Raw genomic sequence first — 17,856 nt, 5'->3', positions numbered from 1 at the left:
GCAAGGGACTATTTTGAAATTCCTGCTCCCCCAGGGATAGGTATAGAAGTGACTGACAGACTCCAAGTCTCCAATGGAGCTTTGGGATGGTTGGGATAAAAGGCATCAGGCCATTTCAGTTTCATACACATCTTGGAGAAAGTAATGGTAATGAAAGCAGTTGACCAAAAAGGTACAAGCACATCTCAGTGTACTCCAGGAGATGGCTGTGGGTCCGAAGCCTCTCCCTTACCTATGCCTGAGTGTTCTGTATATCATCTACCTTTGCAATGTCATTCTGTGGAGGAAAGGAAAAGAATGCTGAACCAACAGAACTTAAAGTCCAAATTTACTGAGAAAAACAGCAAAAGTCACTAAGCTTACCTAGAAGTTACAAGACCAAATTTCCTTCAAGAAACAGATGTGGGTTCATGATAGAATTAAATTCAGATAGACAAAAACAAAGAAAATAAAATTATTTGCTCATTTAAATTCAAGACCTGATAACATTCACATATGCAACTTTTCTTTAAAATTATCAAATTTCTAGAAATTAAAAATAGAGCTACAATAAGACCTAGCAATTCCTTCTCTGGACATATACCCAAAGGAAATGAAATCAGCACCTTGTAAAGATATCTGCACTCCCGTGTTCACTGCAGCATATTCAAAAAATTGTGAAGATTTGGAATCAACCTAAGTGTCCATCAACAGATGAGTGGAAAAGAAAATATGATGGACACACACACACACACACACACACACACACACACACACAGAGAGAGAGAAAGAGACAGAGAAACAAAGAGAGACAGGAAGAGAGAGAGAGAAATATTATTTAGCCCTAAAAAATAATAAGGTCTTGCCATTTACCACAACATGGATGAGCCTGGAGTACCTTATGCTAACTAAAATAAGCCAGAGCCAGGTGCGGTGGTACACACTTGTAGTCCCAGCTACGTGGGAGGCTGAAGTGGGAGGATCACTTGAGCCTGGGAGTTTAAGGCTGCAGTGTGCTGTGATAGCACCTATGAATAGCCATCACACTCCAGCCTGGACAACATAGTGAGACTTTGTCTCTAAAAAATTAATAAGAAAAAAAGAAAGAAAAAAGCCAGAAATGGAAAAATTGCATGATCTCACTTATGTATGAAATCTAAAAAAAATTCAAATATACAGAGATAGAGAACAGAAGAGTGGTTACCAAAGACGGGTGTGAGGGAAGAAAATGCAGACAGGTAGGTCAGAGGACACAAAGTAGCAGATATGCAGGATGAACAAGTCTAGAACTCCAATGTACAGCATGAGGACTATGGGAAGTACAATTGTATTATATTTGGGATTCAAGCTAAATGAGTAGATTTTCCCTGTTCTTGCTAGAAAAAAAATGGGTAACTGCATGAAGGTGGATATCTTAATCTGCTTCACTATAGCGACCTTTTACTGCTTCTATGTATCCCATACATCATGTTATAGACCTTAAATATACACAGTAAAAAATAAAACAAAAATATGAAAACTATTATGGGAAATGACACATGGGCCTTTGTACTCCATAGTCCCTTTTTCTTTCTTTCTTTTTTTTTTTTTTTTGGAGATGGATTCATGCTATGTCACCAAGGCTGGAGTGCAGTGGCATGATCTTGGCTCACTGCAACCTCCACTTCCTGGGTTCAAGCCATTCTCCTGCCTCAGCCTCCCAAGTAGCTGGGATTACAGGCATGCACCACTAGGCCCGGCTAACTTTTTGTATTTTTAGTAGAGATGGAGCTATGCCATATTGGCCAGGCTGCTCTCGAACTCCTGACCTCAGGTGATCCACCCGCCTCGGCCTCCCAAAGTGCTGGGATTACAGGCGTGAGTCATCGTGCCCGGTCCAGAGCCCCTTCTGAGATAGAGCTGCTTTCTTCTGTTCTCCTTTGTCGCAGGAAACATGTTATATTTTGGAGAACCTCCAACTTGGGGAGACCCTCCGATATGGGGACAACCAGTGTATTTTCTCTAGCTGAATCAGCAGTGACTTTGGATATTTCCTCCCAGAGCCATTAGTATTCTAGACTCTACTTACAGCTTCAGTGATTTGGGTTCTGAGGACTTCCATGTATTGTCGGAACACAGCATGAACTGAAGCAATGTGTGCTTGTCGCTTCAGATTGCAGCAAACTTTACCTTGCTTTCCATCCTTTTCTATTCAGACTGGTCTTTGTAAACCAATAATCTATCATTCTCTACCCAGAAATATTACATGTTGGTGCGAAAGTAATTGAGGTTTTTGTCATTACTTTCCATGGCAAAAACCACAATTACTTTTGCACCAACCTAAATAGTTCCAGGTTTTTTCTCTTTGGTAATCATAACAAAAATACTTGGGAAATAATGTACTATTCAAATATACAAGGTGTGTATATTTATACTATTTTATGCTATATATATTTATACTATTGCAAACATACAACTTTGTATACTTCTGCTTTCCCGGGAAATTTATTGACATATGACTGAGCCTTTCTTCTTATTTTTTCATCAACTTCTCACTCCTATTATAGATGCACATGTGACTTGTTGACAAAAAGGGTCAGACTATTTTGTTTCCAGTTTCTCTAGGTCGCTGGAAACTCTTATGAGCAGGGCCTTGTTCTGTTTCTCTGCATGCCTAGGTCCTAACATGGAACCTGGTATATGAGAGCTCTACAGGTGCTTCTTAAAGTGAAATGGGACTGCCCTAAGCAAACTTTAGACACAACCAGGTAGGTCATTTTCACTTGCTACCCTTTAAAGCAGTGTTAGACAGTGCCTGGGGGAAGGACTGGTCTCTCCATCTGTGACTGCAGTCTCATCATAGTATTAATGAATTTGCTAGTATCAGACTTGAATCATCTATTACACTCGTCAAATACCTCACATCTCCACTACAGGGTAGATCTTTCCATCCAACATGGGGAAGACATATCCCTAGAGTCTGGATGACCTACTTATCAGGAAGCCTCACTCTTAGCTTAAGCTAGGGCAAGATATTTTGGTTGGTTTTTATTTAGAGAAAACACAATTTATGTTAGCCTTGAGGTGATTTGACTATGATGCATTGGATCAGATGGCACCCAACCGATGAAAATAATACTAGTGACCCCGTTAGTAGAGGGGGGTTAGATACTGGTGATGGCAGATTAACTTCCCTCCAGGTGACACCTAATGAGATATGATTTCATCACCCTAAGTGCTTAATTTAGTAGTACCTAGTTTAACTAGAATTTAGGAAACATTGGTGATAGTAAAGATAGTATTGTATGCTCGGGAGGAAAAATGAATATTGCCTTTATTTTTATTTTTGAGACAGAGTCTTGCTCTTTCACTCAGGCTGGAGTGCAGTGGTGCCATCTTGGCTCACTGCAACCTCCGCCTCCTGGGTTAAAGTGATTCTCCTGCTTCAGCCTCCCGAGTGATGGCGCACACCATCACACGCAGCTAATTCTTGTATTTTTAGTAGAGACGGGTTTTCATCATGTTGGCCAGGCTGGTCTCGACCACCTGACCTCAAGTGATCCACTGACCTCGGCCTCCGAAAGTGCTGGGAATACAGGTGTGAGCAACCATTCCAGGCTGCCTTTATTTTTTATTTCCTCTAGCAGCTTCAACACATTTAGAACTATCCATGTTGAGAGCTGACAAGGAAGATTTTACTGGACCTGAGACTTGAATCTCAATCCCACAACTTTCTACCAGTAGAGAGCTGGGTACCAGTTTATTCATCTATAACTTCATAGGCCTATAGTTAAATAAAGTGTGAAGTTTCTAGCACAGTGCCTGTCAAGGTAAGCTTATTGTAAACATTAGTTAGATTCCCTCCCTACTTGAATATATCTGGTATTCATCTTAAACCTTACAGTTGAAAATTAATGCATGGGGAAGGAAATGTAGAAGCCTATCATCTAATGAGTTTGTTATATTTTCATGAATTAGTCAAAATGATAGGCATATTAAGTAATCTGTCTTCTGGAAGCTTAAAGTAAATGAAAGTGATGTTTGTTCATGGAAGATCTTAATCAAGTAATAGGAGAATGTCTTTGATTAGAAGTCAGAAGCCCTATTCTCTAGTTCTGCTTCTGCCCAAAACACAATATGTCAAACACAGCATTCATGTTTTTCTTTATATTTATTCATCAGCTCAACTCTTTTTGTTAGGTAGTTTTAGACACCTGAATTGGACACCATTAGGTTATTTCCCTCTTCTCTTTGAGTCTTATGAGTTATTAATTTTGTTGTTTATTCTTCAAAATGGACTTGTTATCTACTCCTTCCTTTATATTCCACAGTTAGACCCTAACCTAACCCATATCATCTGGTTTACAGAAAAAAAAAATCAAATTTCTGTAGACAAGCAAAATTAATGACAAAATTTTGAAGTATGAATACCAAAGTCTTGTAAAGAAGTGTTTTTTGTTTGTTTGTTTTCAGACAGAGTCTCACTCTGTCACCCAGGCTGGAGTGCAGTGGCGTGATCTCAGCTCACTGAAATCTCTGCCTCCTGGGTTCAAGCAATTATCTGCCTCAGCCTCCTGAATAGCTGGGATTATAGGTGCCCGCCACCACACCTGGCTATTTTATTATTATTATTTTTTGTATTGTTAGTAGAGACGGGGTTTCACCATCTTGGCCAGGCTGGCCTTAAACTCCTGACCTCAGGTGATTCCCCTGCCTTGGTCTCCCAAAGTGCTGGGATTATAGGTGTGAGCCACCCCGCCCGGCTGTAAAGAAGTGTTTTTGTATTAAATATCAGAATCAGGATTGGACAGCTATCTTAAGTTAATTTGAACAGATAACTGAGCTATATTAATGAGTTAAATTGTGTAGAAAAACAAAATCGTCTTAGAAAGTAATTGCTTATTTAATGTACTAATGTTTATCATGATGTATATTCAAAACCCATTCTTTCCGCAAGCATGAATGGCCCTGTGCTGAGTACTGAGGGGAACTTATTATGACTCCCCCATTAAGGCTGGTAAGATAATGTTTGCATAAAAAGGAGGAAATAAGGAAGGAGTTCTAGCATAAATGAATCAGATCCATTCACCATAGTTTAGAACCATAGGGCCATTGACAATTATTTTATGTTTTATTTTTTGAAAAGAAGAAATGCTAAAATTTACCAAAGAAACTTACTTCTCCTATATTGACATATCAAAGATAATATATGAAATTTTATGCACATAATGCTTTCTGTGGAAACTGATTCAAAATGTACTGCTTGGCATTTTCTTTTTTAAAAATCTGATGCAAACAGCGGCTGTGAGACAGAGAAGTGAAAAAAATAGCAACATGTATTTCCCATTTATTTTCAATGGGATCAAAACAAAAATCAGGAGCAATATTTCAGTATTTCAATCTTTCTTCTTATTTAACAAACTTTTCTTTCATTTTTTGTGCATTCACTAAAGAACTGGGTACTTGACACTTCTGTTTGTGGAGTGATATTAAAAATTCAAGAGTATGAGTTATGATGATTGCTGGGTATATCTGACAGAAACATCAAAGACCTAGTGTTCAAACAGTAACACAGGAGGAAATAATAACTTGTGCTTGAAAATAGTGATGACATTTTCATAACCCAAATATGAAAGAAACAAGGGACTACACGAAGAGTAAAATGTGTTCTTAGAAAAAAAGAACTCAGAACTGATTCCATAACTGTGGTCAAGGCATTGGGGTTTTATTAATGTTTTATTTACTGAAGTTACAAAAGTGCTTTATATCTGAAAAAGTATAAGTACAATATGATTGTTTACAAAGAAAGAATTTCCAAGTTGCCTATCTCATTATTTCATGCTAATATCTCTCTTTTGCATTTATTCACTTAAGAAATTATATATTTCCACCAGCTTTGTACAAAGGACACAAAGAGACCATCTGGACCTTGAACCAGCTCCACCGAAGACTCTAATTGTTTGCCATCCACTGTCTTTCCCCATCCCCATTACCTGTGCATCTATTACCCCTGTATGGAAGCTATAAAATCCCATAGAACATTTAAGAATGGCCTGGCGAATCAAATTATTGGCTCCTGTGCCAATAAGAAATCCTGTTCAAAAGGAATAGTTTAGCAAAGCTTCTGCACATCTAGCTGCTAAGGAAAAATGGATGGAAACTAAGACATGTTTGCTGGGAAGTGGGCATAGTCATTTCCTGTATTCTCACTTAATTTTTACAACACCACTTTGAGGTAGATAGTCTTTCTACCATTTTAGATTTGAGAAAAGTAAGGCTTAAAGTGGTTGAGTGACTCATCCAAAGGGGCACAGCTAGTTAAGCCAATGTTCTGCTCAATAAATAATCAGGAACACTGACCACAAGCAAGAAGCTGTGATCAAGATAGCATAACCAGAACAAAGTTGAAGGAGGGAGTAAAACTGAGTATCTTAACAAGCCAGCAGGAAAGCAGAAGCTGAGATGCTCGGTCCCTGGAAACTGAATGGAAGAGCAGAGGTGAAAAGTAGGGCTGAGTAAAGCAAAATGGTTTAACAACTCTACAGTTGATACTTGTTACTAGGGGCTCTATATATATTGTTTATGCTCCTGATTAAATTATCCTTCTTTTTGGAGGCTTATTAGAGTTTTCTTATGTTTCACTTATTAATAACCCAAAAATAGTTAATGAGACACTTTGCTAGAAGCCAGAGAGAGACAGCATAAGACAAAACAGGCATTGTCTCTGCCCACCATCCCTGCCCAATAGTTTAAAGTCTATTGGGTGTGAGGATGGCCTGGGTAGGGGGTAATTAAGTATATTCAATGAAATTGTGGTGGGCAGACTCTTAAAGTGCCCTCCTAGTGTTCATGCCTTTGTCTAACTCACTCCCTCTTGCCTAGATAGGATCTGTGACTCCACACCAAGAAGTAAGAATCCAGGGGACAAAGTGAGATAGAAAGAATGAAGAGAAGGAAAATAGAGTCAAAGCTAGGTGTCTGATATTTTCATAGTCAGTACTTAATGAAGACAAAGTGCTGACATATCCCATCATGAGTGAGGCAATAAGTGGATTGAAACACTGAAGGATATGAAACCAGAGACTCAAGATAAGATGTTTCAGTTTTATCGCCATGAATAATGAAGCAATTACAAGGGGAGAGGAGGGTGAATGCTGATTATACAAATTGGGTCATTCTTGTCATACTCACCTAAATCAAAGTCTAAAGGCCAGAGGAAAAAAAGCACCCAGGGCACATAGCACTGCTTCAAGAATTGACTTCTCCACAAGCCCAGCTGCTGAAACTATCTGCTGTAATCCGAAGCCCAGTTTCACTTAGTATCTGCTGAAATACCTGCTATAACTAAGACTAGTTTTACCTACCACTGTCACTCACCAATTAGAGACTGCCAGCTCCCAAAAGCTTTTCTAGTGCCAAAGAGATTTCTTTCAAAAGGATATGTAACACTTCTTTAAAATAAATACCCCAACATTTTCTTTGTTCTTTAGACATACTGATGACTGCCTGATCTGTATGTGTGCCCCAAATTGCAACTCTGTGATTCACAAATAAAATGTTAAATTTAGAGATTTGTCTCTGTATTCTATTTTGACCTCAATAAGAGTAAGATAAATAGAATAAAGAAAATAGTTGCTCTTTATAGAGTTTATTTATATTATAATTCTCTAACAATGAGTAGTAAATGGAGTCAGAGTACTCTGGATGTGGAAAATAATACAATTTTCTGCAAAACATGGCATAAAGATTAATATCTTGATGTAACAGTGACATCATTGAATTCAGTGGTCATAGCAATTACTTAAATAAAATATTCATCAAAACAATTCAACCAGTCATAAATACAGACTCACATAGTTTTCTGCCATGTAGCAACAGAAAAGTAGGGGAGGGAATATTTCATATTATATGTGCTATAAAGTCCTGGGGCCATTGGTAGCTAATTATTTCGGACTGTCACTAATTTTTCATATGATGTTTTTCTTCCTTTATGTCTTTATTTGGATATAGAGTATTAATAATTACCTTGTTATTTTAATAATTGGTGGTTTTGATCTTCAATCTTAATGAAATTCTAAATGTTATCTCCTCTAGAAAAAATTGCAACTTTGTAAGATGAATGCTCTACATGTTCATTTGATAAAGAAATTTAATCATTTGATAAAAGAAATTTAATCATTTAAGTGGATTACTATAAAAAGAAGATGAGATTTCTGTCTTATTAAAATTTATTTTTACCCATACCCCTTGTGAAATAAAGACATGTTGGCTCTCTTCTGTGATGTATGACATTTTTCAGGCTATTCTGAATATTTTCATGAGGAACAACATCAATGATGTTACATTTTTAATATAACAGCCCATACTGATATATGGTTAGCTAAAGTTTTGAAAAACATTACTAATTTAAATAAGAAAATAAAAAATAATTACATTTAGTAAAACAATATTAGAGAGCCTGTTTCCCATATTATCTTCCAATTGCTAGCTCACAACTTGACCTTAGGTGATTGATGACTCCTCAAACACTCAGCTAAGGTCTTATAAAAATAATCAAACAAGTTTAACTTAGAGCATGTGTGATTTTTCTTCCACTTAGGTTCTTTTAGTTGTTTTAATAATATTGAGACCAACAAAAACAAATGTTAATTGAGATTTTATTATAAGCCAGACACCATTCAAAGCAATCACTTAATTTTTAAAATAATCCTATGAATTATACTATCATTATCCACATTACAATACAAAGGAGGAAATGAAGGCTCTAAAATTCTTGATAAATAGTCTAAGATTCCACAGTTATTAATTGTTAAAGTCCAAATGTAGACATAGACCATCATGACCCAGGATATTCACAGAAAATGCAAAACCATCGGGAGCAGGTTTTTAAAAACGAACCAGTGATTTAATAAAAGCAATGTTCTCCAGACTACTTCCGGGTTTGGGGCTGGCAGAATGCTAGGCTAGGATAGACTAGAATAGGCTAAGATGGCAGAGCTGCTGTTCTTTTTTCTTTTTTTTTTGAGACGGAGTCTCAGTCTGTCGCCAGGCTGGAGTGCAGTGACGTGATCTCTGCTCACTGCAACCTCAGCCTCCCGGGTTCAAGTGATTCTTGTGCCTCAGCCTCCCGAGTAGCTGGGATTACAGGCATGCACCACTACACCCAGCTAACTTTTTTGTATTTTTAGTAGAGTTGGGATTTCACTGTGTTGGCCAGGATGGTCTCAATCTCCTGACCTTGTGATCTGCCCTCCTCAACCTCCCAAAGTGTCAGATTACAGGTATAAGCCTCTGCGCCTGGTCACAGAAGCTATTCTTTTTAGTATGTACAATGTCCACTCCCTCAAACAAATGTTCTTTTGACCTTCTCTATTCTTTTAGAATCTCTGTAAGGAGTTGCCTTTCTTCAAAATGCATGATCCTAGACACTTGATTTAGTGAACTTGAGTAAGCATATCACTCATCTGTTACAAGTTCAAGTCTTTACAAACAGAAATAAGAGCTGTTTAAAACCTTTTAAAAAGCAAATAAAGAAATGATTATTTCAAAACAACATTTAAACATGAAATACATTGCACAGAATCTAGGAGGAAGTTAAATTCATTTTAAGACCCATCACTTGGAATGTAGGAAAGGTAAAATCCAAACACAAAAGAAATGCAATCGTAATGAAATCTTGGATTCTTACAAAGCAAATATTCAAAAGCTAATGAAGTAAAATTAAAAATCACTGAATTAGTTTATAAGTAGCTATTATCACAATGGGCTCATAAATCATTCCTAAAAACTAAATGTCAACAATAACAATTAAGATACAATCTCCTTGTGCTTGGACTAGAAATTCAAATGCTTTCTCATCAAAAATTAAAAATCAAAAAGGGAATTAATTTACTAAGAATGGAGATATAAACAGAATTTGAGAGAAGTAAGGTGTTGGAAGAGATCCAATAAATAATAAAAGCAGAGATCTTAATATGCTGTGTGTTCTTTGAACATCATAAATTCCAAAAAAGTAGTTTCAAATAAATGTTATCAAATGGAAAGCATCGCTTATCATAAAGACATCTTTGAAGCATGATACTCAGATTCAGTAAGAGAAAGCCACTGGGGATCTAGTGAATATGATTTCGGATGTGAGGAGTTATGAAATGAAATATCCAAACTCTCCTTGATCTCTTCAGCAAGTCTTTAATAGCAAAATGCTCAATACGAATTCCTAAATATGTCATTCATTAACTTATCCTTTAAACCCCTTACCTCTCACCTCAACCTCACAAAAACTAAACAACAAACATCGGTTTCTTAGCTTATGTTAAAGAATAATTTCCCCTTTGGCACAAAATCAAAATATAATAAAAATAGTTCACAATCTTTCTTAAGAACATACATTTTCATAGAAGACTGCTGTCATAAGTTTCTTCAATTTGGCAACTTATTATCATACATTTAATAATTTAAGTTTGTGTTCAGGAATGAGAACATTCTTTTCCTCTTCTCTCTCTTCCTAAAGGCTATAACTTAAAATGAAATACAATTGTCTTACTGTTTTCTTGGCTTTAAAAAATGTGCTGATCAGACAAATTGTCATAGCATTGCAAAAACATGGAACATGCTGGGTACAGCATGATTGTTTATTCTAAAAATAAACAAGAGTCTGTAATAACAACTTGGGATAAGTTAAAATGCCTGTCATCCCAGCATCCTCTATAACCTAATCTGAAGTATGTTACTTATTTTCCTTATTAAATAATCAGGGTTCATAGAGTCAAAACTTCCACAAAGCTTGTTTTGTTTAGAGAACAATCAGAAATTTATCCATTTAAATAACTTTGATATAGTCTTAATTTTCACAGTAAAAACTTTAGCAACTGAAGTTTAAGAAATATATACATAGTACTCATTCATACTTGAGAAAAGGAAAAAGATAAGAATGTTATAGCAAATTTGTTATCAAGTTGTCTGAACTGACTGTACTTTACTGCATGCACTTATTACAGAAAGGAGTGGAAAGGAGGGTCACTGAAGTTATTGATATAGCCGGTGATGCACAGATTTCCATCAAGCTGGTTTTAGTTTCTGAGCTATCGCTACCAGCAGTTCACTCAATTGTGATAATTCATTTTTATCACTTGAGAATGACAGCGTTCGAAAGCTGGAAGAGAATCTTCCAGAGATCACTGGGGTCTATTTATTTTTTCCACAGGCAAACCAAGACTTAGAGAGGTGAAGAGACCTGAATTTGTAATCTTGTTCCCCATGAACAGTCAGTGGCTCCCCTTTGTCTTTAAAATAAAACCAAAATTCCTTAGTTGGAACATAAGGATCTTAATGTTCTGGCCCCTGACTGGCACATGTGGAAAATCACCCTGCCCAAGAGGGCTGCCCCACAGTTACTGCCTGTTCCCTTTCAGTCTGACTGAAAGTTAGGGGATTTCTCCAGTTAGCTTACATTTCATCTTTGTAAGGTTCTCCCAACATCTCTCTTCTTTCACTGCCCACACTGAATGGTAAGTTCAGGACAATGGGGGCTCATTCATGCCTGTATCCCCAATGCTTTGAATACAGCCCAGTCTATAGTAAATCCTCAAGAAACAGACCAGCATGGGCAACACAATGAGACCCCGTCTCTACAAAATAAAATTTTAAAACTTTGAAAATGTCATAATTCTTTCATAATGTTCAGTATACATACTAACTTTTTCTTATGAATAGGTATAGACTTTCTGCTTTTCCTTTTGATTGTTCCAAGCTCTATTCATCTATCATCAGCCAAAATGTTTCTTCCAGCCTCCACTAACAATCTTTTTTAGCCAGTCAATCCAATTTGGATGGCCTACTACAAAAAGCATGAGCTTGACCATACTACAATTCTGTCTTCAAGAAAGTAAGGTCAGTTCGGTAGGATTTGGGCATGGCTGCATGGGTTCATAAATCCCCTAGTCAAGATCTTCAGCCATATTCCCACAGTAGGGCATTAATGTTGCTAGACTACCATGTGTAGTGAGAAGAAAGGCTTAGGAAACGGAGACACGTTTGGTACAGTGCAAGCAGATATTTGAGTTCAGAAATAAGAGTAGTTCAGGCACATATAGAGAACACAGAACTAGTGCCTATAAAATGACGATCAGACAAAACAGTAGATATGCATCAAAACAAGTGGGCAAAACAACACAAAACAAAAAACAATGAGAGAAGGAGCAAACAGAGTCTAAATCCAGGCAGTTGGTAATCAGCATAGCGGTAGGAAAAACAAAAGTATGGCTAAGTGACAAAAGCAGATTCAAGGGTACTAATGACAAAGAAAAAGTGTTGAAAACTGAGAAAGTAGATTGCTTCAGCTCATAAACTGTACATTCACCCCTTGATGCCAGCAACTGGTCCCCAAGCATGCCCATTAGAAGGCTTGGCATGGGATGACATTAAACAGGTACAATATTGCTAACATACTCTTAGTTTAAAAAGATCTCTATCAATTCCTAGTTTAATAAAATATTCATCTAATCACAATTGTTCTGCTTTGTTCGAAGTTAGCTGACTTAATGCTATTCTAGAAAGTAGTTTTAGGATGTATCATAAAATTCAATTTCATTTTTTTCTTCTCATTTTCCCACCCATCTGTAAATATTAGTGCTTCACTTGGTTCTGTTACATATTCAATTACCTCTTCAAATCTTACTCTGTAAGAGGCTTGTTCTAATATGTCCAGTAAGCTAACAGTATGATAAGCATAGTCATAAAAAAGCACTTCCAGAAATGATAAATTTTAGTTAATAAAAATTGTTTTCTGAAGTTTCAGAATATGTTGTTCTTATAAGAGCTAAGTCAATATCTTTTTTGGCATGAGACTATTATTAACAAAAAAGCCTTTGAACATTTTCTGAATATACTTTTCTGAAATATCTTATTATTTTGAAATATTGGTAAAATAATCCTTTGAGTTAATACCGATGCTCCAAGTCCAAGAACAGAAAGTTTTCTAGATTTAGGACTTTAGAAAGAATGACTTGAATTTTGTTCATCAATGTTGATTAAAAATTCATAAAGGATTTTAAAGTTGTCTGTAGCTAGTTTTCATGGATATATTTGGTCTTCATAGAAGCATATGGAAATGCATATTTAATTTGACAGTATTTTGCAAATCATACCCACTTCAGAATAATTTGCAAAGTAGAAATGCTTCCATATGCTAGAAGATGGTTTGTCTATTATGCTGAGAGTAAAGACAGAGCCATATATTCAACAACAAAAATTTAAAAAATACTTTCTTGGGCACTGTAGATTATGAAAGTAAAGAAAGATTAACAGGACAATGTCCCAGGACTCAAAGAATTTAGAATTAAGATTTCAATCTATAATAAACTTATTAAGCAACCATATAAGACATGCTAAAATGAATTTTCATAGGGATCATTGGGCCCTTAAAAAACATAGTGCCACATGGTTATTTTCTGCCTAAATTGCCATGGCTTGTGTGAAATCTTCTTAAATCCTGACCAAAGCTGATTGGAGCAGGGACTGATATGGGAGACAAAGCAAGCTATCTATACATGAGTTGGTCATGAGGACAATAGATGCTAGCTCTGGACAAAAGAATAATTCCCACCCAATCAAATTCTCTCCTGTTGAAGAGCAAAACAGGTGAACATGGAGAATATGGATCATGTGGTTTAGAAGTTTGTTGTGAGTAATATATTCCAAGTATTCTTGTGTAGACTGTGAAGTTAGCCTGCCTCAGTGTTGGAAGTACCAGGACTCGGTACCTGGTCTGTGTTGCTGAGGCAGCTCGCAATGCTGCTTCACACAGCATGGATTATTACAACAAACTTCCACCCTGTCTGCTTGGAAATCATAAAAAGCCAGATGGATACATGTATGTTCTAAACAAGAACACATGAAAATGTAGCAATAGCTCTTCACGATTAATAGTAAGAAAAAAAAATAAAGCCCCTGCAGATTTCAAAGGTTACTTTAGGGATAAAACTTGAAGTAATTAAAACAAGAGCTGAAGCTCTTTGACAAGTTTTACTTTTTATGCCTGAAAGGTTCATTGACCCTATATATCTTCAGAGACACTGGACTGCAGTTTTAGAACAGAAAATAAATGTTTAGGTTTCAAAGGACTTCAGTGTTCTCAAATTAATGACTATTTCATCATTATCTGAGAGTAGTGATTTACAAGCAAGAATAGCTTTAATGTATGTTTTTATACTGATAATTACTATTTTGGCTTTCTTTAAGATCTAGGATTACTTCATCTCTGGAGTTAAAAAAATACAGATTATTTACTGAATTTATTTTTAACTGTGCTCGTGCCTCAATGCATGTAAGTTATTTTTATGATCACAGCTTAAATTCCCTACACAAGAAAATTATCTGGAGAATTTCACACAGTAAAAATTGTCAAGCCAGGAAGATTTTTTAAAAAATCCTTTAAAAATTATTGATCTAAAATGGTTTCTAAATGAAAATAGGTTTAGGTTGTATGTCATGATTCCACAGATGAGTTTTCTTCAAGTGGTGTGTCTACTTTTGGGTCCCTTACAGTCACCATTTGAGGACTAAGACTGATGACCGGTGTAACCCACTTCAAGAGTGTGTTCCCAGAGCGAAGGGAGAGCTTAAAGCAATCACGATTTTACCACTGTTTATAATGGCTAAAATATTGTTGAAAGATAAAGAACAATTTTATGATAATGAGGCAGGCTTTAAAATGTTAAGTCAATAACTCCAATTCCATAAAAATTCTAATGAGGAGAATAAAAAGGAAAAGATCACTTGGCATATTCCTTTAAGAAATGCCATTTAAGTAATTCTTTCTTCTTTTTTATATCCCCTTAAATTTATGGAACTTCTGAAATGAATCTTCCTCACAGGCAACAATTTTAGTTTTCAATGTAACAGAGTAAATTTATTCACTTAGTTAGTATTGCATTCCATTTTACAGAAGATTCGTATCTGTAAGTTTCCCCACCTCCTTGCTCAAGCTCTTCCCAAGCAGCTCTGAGTCAGTCTGCTATACCTCCGCTGCCCCTACGGCAAAAGCAGTCTGAGAATTCACCCAGTAATTAATCAGAGGCTGCCTTATGGCACATATTCTAAGCTTGGGTTGCCTGTAACTTAAATCACTTATTTAACTGGTTAAAAGATATATCTCCAAATGAATTATAACATTTTAAAATCGCAGGCAATAGCCTATATTTATTTTTCATCTATGAAAGCTTTTTGCACAAAAATATTAGTTGGTTATGTTTGTTCATGTCTCCTTAATAAACTCAGGATCATTCTCTTTACATGAGAAAGTGAAGATTACCTTAGAAAGATACCTATGTGAGATAAAATGCAAGTTTTACCATATTTAGTTTCTGAGATAGAAAGATGTATGTGTGTGTGTATGTATACACACACATATACAGACATATCCAAAGTCCTTAATATCTGATGACAAATGAAAATATGAAAAAACCACTTAAATAAATCAATTTTAAAGTCAATGGCAGAAGGTTTGACAGAGATGCTATCTTAAAATATACAGCTTAAAATTATTTTTAAAATTTAATATATGATTTGAAAAAATATAGATTAAAATTATAATATTCTAATAATTAAGAATAAGGATAAGGCGTGTTGATTTTTTGGTATATTTCTTGACAAAATGATATGGTAGCAAAATATCATCCCTTTTATAGTATACTTAACTTTCTCAGCATGACCTTAAAGATAATTTTTACATAGATTTGTGAGGCATTTATCATTTATCTTGAATGCTTGATATTCCAGTTATTTCCTTTTGAAGTACATTGTCAAATGTCCTCTACTTCACCTGTTAACTGCTCTGACATATTATCATTGGTCGTGATTTTGTGATTCAGGAGTTTTCCAAATTCACTTGTATCATGACATCCTGAATCTCCCTTGAAAAATCTTACTTTAAAATCATTTTCATTATATTTTCACTGTATTATCTGATATTTATGATATTATATAATCAGCAAGACACTAAGACTTTGTAGAGTAATTCATAGAGATAGATGCTGCTACTACTTGGAAAATGATGTTCAGGTAAGGACTAATTTTACAAGCGGGGAGTTTATTAGTGAATATTTTCCTTATATCTTTGGGGACTGAGATCATGTTTGAATAATGACAAACTCTTGCAATTTGCAATCGATGAAAATAAGGGCTAAAAATTATGCAAGTGGTAAAGCTGGAAATAAAAGTTCGTTTCTTCTACACCAGTTGTATATTGTTGAAATAACTGTGGATGAGATACTTTTGGGCAAGAGGATTAAGGACTGAGGTTTTGAGAGAATCAATGAAAAGGTGAAAAAGTAAACATTTTAAAATACAGAAGAGTTCTCACATCCATTGGAGCAGAAGCACAAGAAAATGGTACCACAGAAGTTTAGAGATGTGGGAGGCAAATATTAAAGACAAAGGAGATAGCCAATTATATATGGCTGAGAAGCCAAGAAGTAGTAGCTGGAAAGTCATCCATGTTAACACTGGCTAAATACAGGCTAAATAAGCAGAACAGGTGCCTCAGAAGGCCGAGGTCATATTTCAACTGGGGATTCTATAAAAACTCACTGAGAAATCTATTGGTACTGGTCTATCTCATTTGAAAGCATCAGAAGTGTTGTGAAGTCACACATCTTGCTACTGTGACCTATGTGTCCTGTTGTCTCAAACTTTGCACAAGAAGGCCTTATTCTGGTACTAGATAGGGACTTGATAAGTAGTAATTCAGAAGGCATCATTCGAAAACTAAAACAGGATTTAAATTATAGATAAGTTTTGGGCTACGGCATTCTCAACTATTGCCTGGAAAAGCATATGGAAGTGAAATATATAAGTCAGTGTTACCCAGAACAAATGTGCAAAAGATGATCTCTTCACACAATGTTAATTGTACAGTTGGGACAAGCATGGTATAAAGTTATAATTTTTAAGTCTTTTTGCTGAAATTTCTGGATGTTTATTTTTATTCTTTCTGGGACTTTCCTGGGAATTGTTTGATGCATATTGTTTTTCTAATGTTGTTGCCAAATAATAACAACTCTTATTCCTTAACCATGCACTGAAGTCAGCCAGCCTTTTCAACTGGTTCTTTTTCACCAGCAAATTACTCTTTACAATAAAGGAGATAATTCAAGCCCTTAATAAGGCCTTTAAAATGTCATCACTGTTTAAAACTTTCAATCAAATACCTCTAGCTGATTATGGAAATGTGTTGGCATGATTTAAAATTCAAGCATTTTTATAAAAATTGTCAGTCGGCCCCATTCTTGCCCATTCAAAAAAGCTCAGAAGAAAAGTATCCCAAGGGAAATGTGCATTTTAGGAGAATCTAATACCATGGGCACATGTGGAGGTTTGCTACACCAGCGTGAAGAGTGACGAAGAGCAGGTTTTCAGTATGTATGATTTCACTGGCTCACATAAAAAAGTAAATGATAGATGGATTTGTAATACCTCGTATTATCCACTCCTGTTTTCATAGTAGACTCTCTATTAACAAAAAAAGAGAGAGGTGGTATCTTAAATCGCAATGTGTGGGCTCTTACAGAAGAATCCTTTTAAAGGATTCACAAAGCTTTGAATCCCCTAAAGTTAAAAGGTTAAATAGTCCTCTAAAGTGTGCCATGAGGGTTAACATTTGTAACTTTTTTTAAAACATTCAAAATTTACAATGTTATTTAAGCATGTTTTTAGCGAAACATTTCATATTGTCAAATTTGTACAATTAAGAGTAGTTCCCTTCATATTTCAGAGCAATAATTAACTGTGTAGACTGAATTAAAGTCTACCTTGAAGTGGGGCAAAAACATCCAAGAAGTCATGACCAGTCCTAATTTATTGTACAGACAGAGTTTAGAATATGACATTGCAATGAGCAAA

At 35.7% G+C, this 17,856-nt stretch overlaps 1 protein-coding gene across 4 annotated transcripts in view; it reads right to left on the bottom strand.

Annotated features, from left to right (window-relative positions):
• The window catches only part of KYNU (kynureninase), a 288,310-nt gene that overhangs the window by 28,222 nt on the left and 242,232 nt on the right, over positions 1-17,856 (bottom strand). The window lies entirely within an intron of this gene.

This window comes from Gorilla gorilla, chromosome 11 (genome assembly GCF_029281585.2).
Source record: "Gorilla gorilla gorilla isolate KB3781 chromosome 11, NHGRI_mGorGor1-v2.1_pri, whole genome shotgun sequence".
Classification (NCBI taxonomy): Eukaryota; Metazoa; Chordata; class Mammalia; order Primates; family Hominidae; genus Gorilla; species Gorilla gorilla.
Note: the sequence above shows the minus strand (reverse complement) of the source record. Positions and strands in the feature narration are given on the sequence as shown.